Here is an 11,943-nt window from a genome sequence, read left to right on the forward strand (position 1 = left end):
GAAAAATAGATCACATACTAAGGAATGATTCTGAAGGATATGGGAGGAAAATCAACAGAAAGGGATACACCTTGAAGGGAAGGTGTACACCTCTGGAAGACGAGTGAATGTGAAAAGGATGTGCGTAGATAGAGTTCTGTAGAGGGCTGGGAGAAATGTGACAGGTTTCATGCTTCATGGCATGGAGGAGGAAGGGCCACGTGGTAATGCTTGTTGGATGCCTGTTGGAAATAACATAGGATGAAGACAGAACCATAACACAGTTTAGTTCCTTGAGCGTTAGGTCGTACATGTCTTGCATTCGACTTCCTTCAATGAAGTAGTGGATGGAAGCAGCCACTTCACCAGCTGCTGGAACTGTTGGCCACTGACACCTAAGTCCCTTTTCTAGGAATTGCCATCTACTGAGAGAGCCACTCTGCCACAAATTACACCCCCTTCTCAGTGACTGTACTGTCTGAAGGTGGAAAGTCCAGCCCCCTTGCCTCAGTTCAGGAGGAGTCTGCTGGCCTATATAGATGGGTACACTGGGCGGGTCTCTCCCATCACCACAGCCCCTACTAGGAGATCAGCTGGGGTCTTTTTTGTGACTGCACAGCACTTTCCCCCTGCCCAGTCCTGCCTCCTTCACCCACAGCAGGCATTGATTGTGAGAGCACACCCCACAAACTTCCTGCGGTGCTGTCTCCATCCCAGAGTCTGTCTCACTGGGAATCCAACTTGAGAAAGCACCGGTCCCTGGGAATCACAGTCAGTGCTGTGGGAAGGAACTCCAGCATTCCTTGGGAAATCCAGGTTGAAAGAATGAATAGCTCTCTGGTGGGACAACCTCCTTTCTTTCTGCCCTCTTGTTTCCATGTGGATGAAAGTTACATTCCTGGCCTGTGTCACCCCTGACTCCCGCCTCACCAGAGACTTATCTGATGGAGGAGTCCGGGGGAAAGTACTGGGCACTCAGCCCGTTCTGGGGTCCCCTGTTTGGAAGACAGGTTGGCCCAAATGCTCCCTCATACCAAAAGAGGCCTGTCCTGTGGGTGTGGCACGTACTGTTCTGGTTCTAGGGGAAAGTATTTGCAAGCCCATTTGTCTGTAGGCCTAATACACATCCTCCAATCCAGCTTTTACTAATGTCAAGCTGCTATTTTCTTTGCCAGTGTCCATTTTTTTGTATCGTATTTCTCAATTGGGATCCACATTTACAAGGGGAAGAAAGGGTTAGCTATTTAACTCTCTGAAACCTTTACTATAGTACTTTTGGAAGGGAGGGAAAACTGTTTAGTGTTTGGGTGTCTCTTTAGGATAAGAAATAGCAAGTCAAGAGTGACAAGGAATGCAAAAAAGAAACATCACACAGACAGAAGATAAAGAAAAATACAGTCGTTTCAACATTTAGAAAATATCCATGAACTCTAGTCCTGTATGCAGGTAACTCCTGCCTGAGAAGGAGTGGATCACAAATCTACCCAGACCCCCAGCCATTGGATTTAAATCATTGCTCCTTTATTCTCCAAATGTTTGGCTTTGTTCAAAAGATTCATAAAAAAACCAAGCGTATTGGCTCTGTTACACAGAAAAACTGCATCAGCTTTTTGCTAAAATCAGTTTTATCATGAAGTTAATTACATTTTATTACCAAAAGATAAGTATGCTAAGTGAATCCACATATCACAACATCTATTATAGGTTTGTAGAAGTGATGGTAGGGATGGCACTATTTTTATTAATGTCTATTTTTAAATTACCTTAATTTGACCTCATTTTACCCCAAATTACTCCTTGAGATGATTTTGCAGGCTGAGTCCCAAGTTAAGGATGGCTCTGAAATTTTTCTGTAGCAAGAAGTTAGGTATGATTTGGTTTGTTTTGAGAATAAACAAGATTAAGAAAAATTTACGTTTTAGACCAGTCGAGTACTTTAGGTGTCATCTTTTACAGATTTCACATTTAATATAATTCTACTCCTGACATTAAATTTTATTACTCTAAAAACTAGCCAGAAGTAATAAGGTTCTAAGAGCTATAAAACATGTATTTGGCTTTTCTCAGCTGTTTGAGGCAATGGTAGAATTTCTGAGGTACCCTTAAGTGTTAATGAAATGAATTTGTAAATCATTTGTTGCTTGTCAGTCATATTGCTTATCAATAATGCTATTATCAATTTTCTCTAAAGCATGTAGATTTCATACAAAAATGGAAGCTATGTAACTACAATTTTTCACCTTTTATAATAACATTGTGGGGTGCAGGCAGTGGAGGCACAGAGGGGCCTTCAACTTCTCCAACCTACTGTAACATTCTGTGGCGTGTCTGGAATGAGGGATGTATGAGATAACAGGAGGGCTCTGCTCTCAGAGGTGATGATGGGTTTGTGCTGAGCTATCGACACTCATACCTGGGCCTCTTGTGATCAATGACACTCAATTTGGAGACGGCTGACTGGGGTTAATGGTGCAATCTGTGGCTTTGGAACAGAGTTCTTCTCTATGTGAAACTAATTGGCCCATATGGGGATTAAACTGGTAACAGTGTCCTCATTTGTCAACCCATCTATTCAGCTTTTGAATCTAGTCGTGTTTGAGGACCGCCCCAAATTCAATCAATGTCTTTTCAAATCGTAATATCATGACTTCAGAAAGAGGAAGAGGTAAATTTTTAAATATATCGACCCAAATCACTGTAAGAAAATCATTATAAATTAAATAACAATTATTCTATTGCCAATTCTTCTTAAATGATTATCCCTGTGCCATGGGAAACAACAGGAAGCAAGTCTGTTTCCCATTAAATACCTTATTCCAGAATTACTTTTACAATCTTCAAAACATGCCTTCAGACCCCCCACCCCTGACTGCCCAATGACTGTTTCAAGGGTTGCCACCTGCAGCTGCCCCCAGCTGTTTTCCAAAACATCAGATTTTAAGATGGAACTCGGTTTTCCCTCACTTGATCTTCCTTTGTTTCTACATTCACCAGAAGCCTTTCTTAAATCCTGATGCCAGAGTGCTTTTTAAATCCATTTACCAATTACATGATTCATGTCCTGACTTTGAAATAAAAAAAAACACCCCCATTTGCTGCATCCTTCAATTCAGACTTAAAGGACGTATCTCGACAATACAACATACTCAAATTCAAAAACTCTTTTTAGATTTACATTTTCTCTCCATTTATTTCATAATTAACCTGATGCTTTTCTCCAATTCACCCAGTACTTAATATCTAACTAATGCATGTGAAAACAAGCCCCAAATTGTTAGTTAAGGGTGCTGTGGTAGAGACTACACATGGTGGAAATGAAAAGATTAAATAGGAACCCTAGAAAGGCTGGATAATGATGCACCAGGTGACAACGTTTATATCCAATAGAAAAGCATTTTCATTACCTAACTCTCCAGTTAGAAGCTATTTTTTCCTTCCAAAAAGATTTTCAAAGGAATTAATCTTTGAGCAGTCACAGAAACACAGAGCATTTCTCGCAAATAATAATAAAGAACCAAACATGAGGAAGTGGCAGAGAAGCATAGGCCAATAAAAAAGTGTGAGATACTAGAAGAGCATCAGCAGAACTTTGACAAAAAGAGGAGTTACGCAGACTAGACTCCAAAACGAGACTGTATTTTAGCCCTATTCTATTGGCTAAGAGTTTTCTTTTTTTTTAATTTTCAATTTATTTTAGAGACAGCATCTGGCTCTGTTGCCCAGGCTGGAGGGCCGTGGCATGATCATAGCTCACTGCAGCCTCAAGCTCCTGAGCTCGGGTGATCCTCCCACCTCAGCCTCCTGAGTAGGTGGGACTACAGGTGTGCACCACCACCCTCAGCTAATGATGTGTAAGAGGACGCCCGGACATCTAGTGAGCGTTGTTTCTGGGTGAGTCTGTAAAGGGGTTTCTGGAAGAGATGAGTGTGTCAATCAGTAGACTGGGTAAAGCACATGCCCTCCCTGGGTGCGGCTGATCACAGTCCCTCCCATAGAGGGCCTGAATAAAACAAGAAGTGGAGGAAGGGAGGAATCTCTCACTCTCTAGGCCTGATGAGCTGGGACTGCCCTTGGTGCTCCTGGTTCCCAGACCTTCAGACTAGGACTAGAATCTACAGGGGTGTCCAATCTTCTGACTTCCCTGGAAGAAGAAGAATTGTCTTGAGCCACACACACATAAACACGCTAACACTAATGATAGCTGATGAGCTAGAAAGAAAAAAAAGAAAAGAAAAAAAATCTCATAATGCTTTAAGAAAGTTTACGAATTTGTGTTCAGATGCCTTCAAAGCCATCCTGGGCCGCATTCCACCCTCAGGCCGCAGGTTGGACAAGCTGGATCTGTACCATTGGTTCTCTGTTCTCAGGCCTTCAAACTGTACTGCTGGCATTCCTCCGTCTTCAGCTTGCAGAGGGCAAATCATGGGGTGTCTCAGCCTCAATAATCATGTGTTAAAAACTTAGAAAAGAATGCTTTTGTTAGAATGTGCAACATACTGTATTTGAATGAGAGAGAACTAATGAGTGAAATAATGTACCCACATGACTTTCTTTTTAGTTCTGTATTGTTTATTTTTAAAAAATTATGGAATGTAATATTTATGTAGAAAGTATATAAAACATGTATGTAGATTGGCAATCATCTTTTTTTTTTTTTTTTTTTTTTTGAGTTGGAGTCTCGCTCTGTCGCCAGGCTGGAGTGCAGTGGCACGATCTTGGCTCATTGCAACCTCCGCCTCCCGGGTTCAAGGGATTCCCCTGGATTCCCCTGCCTCAGCCTCCCAAGTAACTGGGACTACAAGTGCGCACCAACAAGCCTGGCTAGTTTTTTGTGTTTGTTTGTTTGTTTGTTTGTTTGTTTTGAGACAGAGTCTCGCTCTGTCACCGAGGCTGGAGTGCAGTGGCGTGATCTCGGCTCACTGCAAGCTCCGCCTCCCAGGTTCACGCCATTCTCCTGCCTCAGCCTCCCGAGTAGCTGGGACTACAGGTGCCCACCACTACGCCCGGCTAAGTTTTTGTATTTTTAGTAGAGACGGGGTTTCACCGTGTTAGCCAGGATGGTCTCGATCTCCTGACCTCGTGATCCACCCACCTCGGCCTCCCAAAGTGCTGGGATTACAGGTGTGAACCACCACACCCCGCTGGTTTTTTGTAGTTTTTTTTTTTTTTTTTTTCAGTAGAGATGAGGTTTCACCATGTTGGCCGGGATGGTCTCGATCTCCTGACCTCAGGATCCGCCCAATCCAATCATTTTAAAACAAATACCTATGTGACTATTAATACCACCCAGGTCCAGAAAGCAGTGTAAGCAGAACTCCAGGATGCACTGTGCTCTTCTCTAATCATAGCCCCTCTCCCCTCAAGAGTAACCACTACCCACTCCCCCATCTTTGGGATAATCATTTCTTTAGTTTTCATCATAGTGTTTCCTCTGATGTATCAGTTCATACGCAAGTTTATTTTTTACTTTCTCCTTGTTCTCAATAATATGTATTTAAGTTTCATCTATATTGTGAGTGGCTGTATTTTTTCATTTTACTGCTACATGGTATTTTATTGGATGAATATATCATGATTATTTTAGGAATTCTTTATTTCATTTAAACTCAAATTTATTGACAAAGATTTTATAATACTTCCTTATTTTCTTCTTAATGTCTAAGAATCTGTAATATCTTCTTTTTCATTCCTGATATTGGTTATTAATGCACTCTCTCTCTTTCTCCTTCTCTTTCTCCTGGTTGATTCTCACCAGAGGATTGCCAATTTTACAAATGTTTTAAAAAATGCAAATGTGGGGTTAGTTGACTATATTTTATACTTGTTTTGTAATTCATTAATTGCTGCTGTCTTTATTATTGTCTTCTACTTTCTTTGTTTTATTTTGCTGTTCTTTTTCTAACTTCTTTAGATAGATTAATAGCTTATTCACTTTCAGCCTTTCTTCTCAAACAATCCTCCAGCCTTGGCGTCCCAAAGTGCTGGGATTACAAGTGTAAGCTACTGTGCCCGCCTTCTTTTTCAACATATGGATGTACATCTATACATTTTTCTCTAATGACTTATTTAGTAATGTCTTTTATGTTTGAGATGTCATATTTTAATTATCTTTTACTTCAAAAAAATTTTCGTGTTATGGTTTCTCCTTAGAATTTTATTCTCCAAAATATGAGAATATACTTTGCAAATTTCAATCCTAAAATTTATTGAGGCTTGCTTTGTGTCCCAGTCCTAGCTTTTTGTAAATTTTTGTAAATATTCTACATATATGCTTGAAAAGAATACGCATTCTGCAGCTGTTGGGTGTTGTGTTCTATATATGTTCATTATAACATTTTTTAAAAATTATAATCATATTAAAATTTTTTATATCTTTACTGATCTTTTTTGGTCTCCATAATCTATCAATTACTGAGAGAGGAATGTAAAAATCTCTCACTCTGATGTGAATTTGTCTATTTTTCTTGACATTTTGTCAATTTTTTATTTATGTATTTTAAGGCAATGTTATTAGAAACATACAAATTTAGAATTCTTATGGCTTCCTGATGAATTGAACCTTTTATTATTATGAAGAGACCCTCTTTAATAATGCTTTTGACTATAGTATCTATTTCGTCTCATGTTAAAAACTATACACACACATATACACACATGCACACACACACACACAGTCACGTGCCACATAACATTTTGGTCAATAATGGACCACAGATATGACAGTCATCCCATAAGATTATAATACTATATTTTTACTATACCTTTTCTATGTTTAGATACACAAACACTTAACATTATGTTATACTTACCAGTAAGCCTATGGTATTCATCACAGTAACATGCTGTACAGGTGTGCAGCATAGGAGCAATGGCTGTGTAGTAGGCCTAGGTATGTAGTAGGCCATACCATCTAGGTTTGTGTAAGTACATTCTATGACGTTTGCACAATGACAAAATAGCCTAATGAAAGATTTCTCAAAATATATCCCTGTCATTAAACAATGCATGACTGTATGTGTTCCTGTGTGTTTGTGTGTGCACATGTATGTGTGTGTGTGCGTAAAGAGAGAGAAGAGACAGAGCACAACAGAGCTATACACACATATATGGTTATAAGTATATATATACACATATATACATATATGTATATACATGTAATATACATATAAATCTGAGTGTGTGTGTATGTATGTGTGACTATATCAGCTTTTATTTGGTTAGTATTTACATAGAGCACCCTTTTTTGTCCTTTTATTTTAAACCTTTTTATATACTTAGGCTTTGTATGGATTTTTAAAGTGAAGTCTGAAATTTTTGTCTTTTAACCAGAGGATTTAGTTCATTTACATTTAATATAACAACTGACAAAACTATGTTTTTAAAAAATCGCTATCCTATTTGATAGTTTCTATTAGTTCTGCCTATTCTAGACTTCTTTTCCTCTCTTTTTAAAAGAGGTGGTCCTAATTTTCACCTTCACTTTCTTTAGCTTAACAAGCAGCTCATTTGGAAGAAACTAGCTCAATAAAAGCACATAAAGTTTCTGGAAAGTACTATTAGCTGAGTTCCACAACCCCCTAACCTAAGATCATTTTCTTGACCAGGAAATCTTGACTATTAGAGGGCCTCATTGGTGACCCCTGCCTCCTTCCACGTCCCTCATGAATACATAGCATCGCAGAGGACAGGATCCTTCCGCTGGAGCTCTGCTCCTCAGGCATGCGTCTCTGTGTGATGCTGAGAAGTGAGAGCCTGGGTGGTATTTTCAGCTGCTCTCTGCCTTCAAGTTGCCCTAATACACCTGACTTTGCATTTGTGTCCTGGCCTGTTAGTGGTACATGTGTGTATGACCCTTAGCCTGACACTGTTCTTACTTTTCTTTTGACTGATTTCTTCTTGTCATTTTCTTTCCTCTATGAATTTGGCAACTGATCTCATTGTCTATTATTTTAGTAATGACTTTAGAAATCACAACATATACAATTATAGTTTTGAAGCCTAAAGGTAATCAGTACCTTTACCCTTTTCCTAGAGTGATGGAAGAGATAAAAACCAACAACAAAAAAAATTCTTTTTTGGTCTCCGTAATCGTAAGGCTTGAACCCTGTTATCTCCACACCTACCAACTGAATGTATTTTTGCAATAGTGTATCTTTAAATATCATTTTTTAAAATCCCCACAAGATATTATTATTAATGTTGATACGGTCACTAATTGTTTTATTTATCCAAATAGTTACCATTTTCTTTCCTCTCCATTACTTCATGCATCTTGGATCATCCCTCTAGAAGTACCTCCTTTGATAGAGTGCTTCTTAAACTATCTGTGGTGGAAGACTTGTCTTTTTTTTTCTTTTAATCATCACGGCCTAGTATTTTTTAAAAGTACAATAACATGAATTACTAGGGGAAAAAATTAAATAAAAAAACAAAGACATGCAAAATACAAACCCCACATGTTTATTTTTGGATTCGACAGACATAAAAGTACTCTGTCAAATTGTTGTAAAGTTTTCAGAATGCTTCCTTTCAGTTCCTGGACTTCTGTCTTCTGGACTGGAAGCAAACACTCACAGGCTGACATTAATCCATGGACCTGACTTTGAGGAGCACGGCTTAATATTTTCCTTAGTGAAAAGTTTCCCTGAGTTCTGTGAACTGCTCCAGCAAATTAAGAATGCAAGGAGGGGGCTGTGAGAATCCCATTTTATAGCCAGTTAGAAGAGTAAGTGACAACCTACTACTTATGATTGGCATCTGAAGTTGGGGGAAGTCTTATAGGACTGAACCCTCAACCTATAGGATGTAATGCTATCTCCAGGTAGACAGTGTCAGAATTGAGTTGAATTAGAGGACACCCAGCTAGTATCCACAGGAGAAGCTATGAAGATTGCTTGGTAGGGAGAAATCTCCACAGATTTCGGTGACCGAGGTCACAGAAATATTCCCTGTTGATTGTTGAGTGAAAGACTAGGAAAAACACTTTGTGTTCTTGTGTATCACAACAGCTGGAAACAGGAATTCCTGTTATTACTTTGTATTTTGTAGGTGGGTCTCTTGTTCCAGGTTGATTAAGAATTCCTACTTAGAAATACATTCAGAATTTTAATATACATTTTATTGAGTTCCAAATTTGTTTTGAGTATAGAAACTCTGAGGCACATGTGTGTATACATATTTATAAGCTTAACAATTTGTAGATACATTGTTATATTTGTCTTATTATTAAATATTATTTTGCCATTTGATAACCCCTTTTCCAGTAGCCCACCTTACATTGGTGTAATGTGGAGGAACGGTGTTTTTTTCTAAAGATGTAAATTACATAATATTTTATGTTTCTCTATTCTTTAGTTAGATCATGGAGTTTAGGACTTGGGCTGCCATGTTACACTTGTTAACAGTATGCAATATAAAAGAGATCTAATCCTGTGAGTACAAAATGAGGGAAGTCATAAGAGATTCCTAAGAAGAGAAACTTGAACTGGGGAGAGACTTACTGCATTAAAAATGTATTAAATAAGTTAAGGACTCAAGGGATCTATGCTGATGCTAAGTAAAAGACTATTCCTGTTGAACAATAGGAAAAAAGGAAATTAGATGTAGCTTGAGATCACTTGCTCATTAATTTCATCATTGTGTTAAGGAAGAAGGGACTTAGGATTATTAATTTTTTAAGAAAAACCTGTTAATAACTATAAAATGGAATGGATCAGACAAAGGATTTGAAAAGTTGAGATTCTGGTTTGAGTCCCAGCTTTGCTATATAAGAGTTATATGAAATTGGGAAAATATGTAATGAGACTTCATTGTAAAATTGAGATAATAATAGTATTTAAATCAACAGTTGTTGTAAAGTTAACATAAGAGACTTCTCAGAAAACTTGGTGTGATTGTTAATTTTCTGGGTCACAGCTGGGCTCAGGAAGGCCCAGAGAGCTGGTAACACATTGTTTCTGGGTGTGTCTGTGAGGATGTTTCTGGAAGACTGGGTAAAGAAAATTGCCCTCACCAATGTGGGAGAGCATCATTTAATCTGTTGAAAACCCGATAGAACAAAAAGGTGGAGGAAGGACAAATTCACTCTTCTTGAGCTGGGTCATCCATCATCTCTTGCCCTGGGACATCAGAGTGCTTGGTTCTCAGGCCTTCGGACTCCAGAACTTACACCAGTGCTCCTATCCCCCACACTCCACTTCCCCAGCCCTGAAACCCCCTTCTCGTGCCTTCAGACTTGACTGGGAGGTACACCACCTACTCCCTTGGTTCTCAGGGTCATGGATTTGGACTGAATTACACAACTGGCTTCCCTGGGTCTCTAGCTTGCAGACAGCAGATTGTGGGACTTCTTGGCCTCCATAATCATGTGGACCAATTCCTCATAATAAATCTCTCTCTCTCTCTCTCTCTCTCTCTCTATATATATATATATATACACACACACACACACAAACACATACATTATACATCTTACATATATATGTATATATTATACATTTTATATATATATTTTTTATATCTCCTATTGGTTCTATTTCTCTGGAAAACCTTGGCTACTACACTTGGTAAACTGTAGAGCAGAATTCTGGGTCACAGATATATGACCTTAGTCTAAAAGGTTTTTTTAAAGTTTGAATTAGGTGTCTTTTTTTTAACTTTTAATTTTATTTTTAATTTTTTTTCTGTAGAGATGACATCTTGTTATGTTGCCCAAGCTGGTCTCAAACTCCTGGCCACAAGCAATCCTCTTGCCTCAGCCTCCCAAAGTGCTGGGATGACAGGTGTGAGCTACCATGCCCAGCAAATGTCATAGTTTAAAAATCTGAATTTCTAGCTTCTTTTTTAAAAATCAGCTTTATTCAAGGATTATTTACATAAGATACAACATATTTATTTATTTATTTATTTATTTATTTATTTATTTATTTATTTATTTATTTGATACAGGGTCTCACTCTGTCGCCCAGGCTGGAGTGCAGTGGCGCAGTCATAGCTCCTGCAGCCTCGAACTCCTGGACTACAGTGATCCTCCCACCTCAGCCTCCCAAGTAGTCAGGACTACAGGTGAGCACCACCATGTCTGTCTATTTTAAATGTACAGTCCCAAGAGATTTGTACAAATGTATAGACCTGGGTAACAATGACCATAGTCAAAATAAAAAACATTTCCACCCACTGAACAAGGCTCCCTTGTGCCTTTTTGCAGTCAACCTCTCACCAGGAAACTGGTCCCAGGGAACTATTTATCTGCTTTCAGTAACTATAGCTTTGTTTTGCCCCTTCTGGAATTTCATGTAAAGGGAATCATGCAATATGTACTCTTTTGTATCTGGCTTTCTTTGTGGAGCAGCCTGTTCTTGAGAGTCAACCATGTTGTGTGTGTCAGTTATTTATTCCATAATACTGCTGGGAGTCATGGTGTGGATATCCCAAAATTTGTTTATTCATCTTTTGATGGACATTGTAGTTATTCCCAGATTTTGGTTATGATGAATAAAACTACTATGCATATTCCCATACAGGTCTTTGGGTAGAAGTATGTTTTCATTTCCCTTTGGTAAATACCTAGGAGTGCAATAGCTGGACTATACGGGCCATTTGCTTAACTTCATTTTGTCGCCCAGGCTGCAGTGCAGTGGCACAATCACGGCTCACTGCAACCTTGACTTCCCAGGCTCAAGTGATTCTCTCACCTCAGCCTCTGGAGTAGCTGGGACTACAGGCTTGCTTTACCACACCCAGTTAATTTTTGTATTTTTTGTAGAGCCAGGGTTTCACCATGTTGCCCAGATTGGTCTCGACAAACAAAAAAATTAACTGGGCATAGTGGTGCACACCTGTAGTCCTAGCTACTCAGGAGGCTGAGGTGGGAAGATCACTTGAGCTCAGGAGGTGGAGGTTGCAGCAAGACAAGATGGAGCTACTTCACTCTAGCCCAGGTGACAGAGTGAGACCCTGTCTCAA

This window comes from Hylobates moloch, unplaced genomic scaffold (assembly GCF_009828535.3).
Source record: "Hylobates moloch isolate HMO894 unplaced genomic scaffold, HMol_V3 SCAFFOLD_18, whole genome shotgun sequence".
Lineage (NCBI taxonomy): Eukaryota > Metazoa > Chordata > Mammalia > Primates > Hylobatidae > Hylobates > Hylobates moloch.